Source organism: Palaemon carinicauda, chromosome 9 (genome assembly GCF_036898095.1).
Source record: "Palaemon carinicauda isolate YSFRI2023 chromosome 9, ASM3689809v2, whole genome shotgun sequence".
Classification (NCBI taxonomy): Eukaryota; Metazoa; Arthropoda; class Malacostraca; order Decapoda; family Palaemonidae; genus Palaemon; species Palaemon carinicauda.
Window position 1 is genome coordinate 115,779,734 of NC_090733.1, and position 1,720 is coordinate 115,781,453.

Genomic DNA, 1,720 nt, shown 5'->3' on the forward strand with positions numbered 1-1,720 from the left:
ATTATATATATATATATATATATATATATATATATATATATATATATATAAATATATACACACCAATGTGTGTGCGCGTATATCAACCATCAGCAAAGATAAAAGGCGAAAGGAAATGACTGCAATTGAGTGCTTTCATGTATTTGTAAGCCTCATAAAGGCTCAAGTGAAACAGGAATCATAGACTTCCGAGGAAAAAAAAAAGACTAACCCTGCTATCAATCGGCACGCAATAAAAACGTTCAGTTGTTCAGTTTTTTTTTTTCTACAAGTCATTTGTACGGTGTATCTCTTTTGACCGATACTAATTCTAAGTAAAGTTGTGTACTCCTGGGTCTTTGGCATCTACAAACCACACAGCTAAAGGGAGTTATCTCCATCTGTTTATTTTAAGTTCTGCAAGTACAACAACGACAACAGTCCAGCCACAATATTACTCTTTGTGTGTTGTCAGAAACTATCTAGGGTTGGTGGTCCGCATACATCTGATAATTAAGAGTTTTAAGTACTAATGGTCGATGGAATGAATAAATATTCCATCAAATCTAGAGCCAATTTGGCCGATTTAGCTTGAAAATTTAAGTCTCACAGGAGTTATATACCAGTAAGAGTACGATGGGAATTTTTACAAAGCAGCTGGTGATCTTATAGTACGTGATTAGATTTTTCTCTTGATTTTTATGTTCTAATGGTTTCTAGTGTAACTGATGGAGTATGATAGTGACACATCAAGGCTCTCTAGAGAGGTAGTTAGCTGTAACAAAGTTTGCTGCTTGTGCCTGTATATTTTCTAGATGCCGAATTTGATAGTAATGGTATGGCGTCCAGACTACTGAAGTCTAATGTAACATCAGGTGGACTAAGGTAATGCATATACGACTTCCCTTCGTGTGGATAGTTCATGGCGTTAAAACTTAAATTCGTAACTAATCTTGAGACGTTGACTGTTGTCTGTTCAGTGTGATCGTACCACAACAATCCTGCACGTCAGCAAACAGTTGGATGGAGCACTCTACAGTCTCAAGAAAATCATTAACAAAGTAAGAAAAAGCAAGGGATTCTATGACAGTTGACCATGGAACTTTGGAATTCACAACATCCTCTGTTGACTAGCTACTTATATTAGGACATGCTGCTTTCTCCGTCTTTGGAAACTTCTAACACAGTGTAAGGATTGATTGATTGATTGGTTTGAAGTTTTCTGGCATCCTGACATCTAAGGCCATTGACGTAGTACAGTGTAATGAGGTGTTTAGAATTTTATCGTAGTAGAGTTTGCGGCGTAATCGTTCATATGAAGGTTTCTATAACGTCCTTTTGAAACTATCGCAAATTATATAAACAAATACAATTGCTGTTTTTTTATTACGAAATTGGCCCTACATTGGAAGTATTTGATAATTACTATGAAAAACCTCTTTTCTGCAACATAATGTACTCAGAAAAGGCAGTCACTATATTACTACCACCGAATTGAAAAAAAAATAAAGTAATAAAGTTCATAACATATGTTAAAATTTAATATAAAACGGATTTTCTGTCTCGGCGTTTGCTGATCAGGGTTCTACCACAGCAATCTTAAAACTACTCGATCAAATCGACACACTCTGAACGGGATGCTTGATTACGAGATCCAAACACAGACACAAGAACAGTATAAGTTCTGCAGGATACTAATAGTGCAAAACACGTCCTTAACAAAACTTGCCTCCTACTCTCC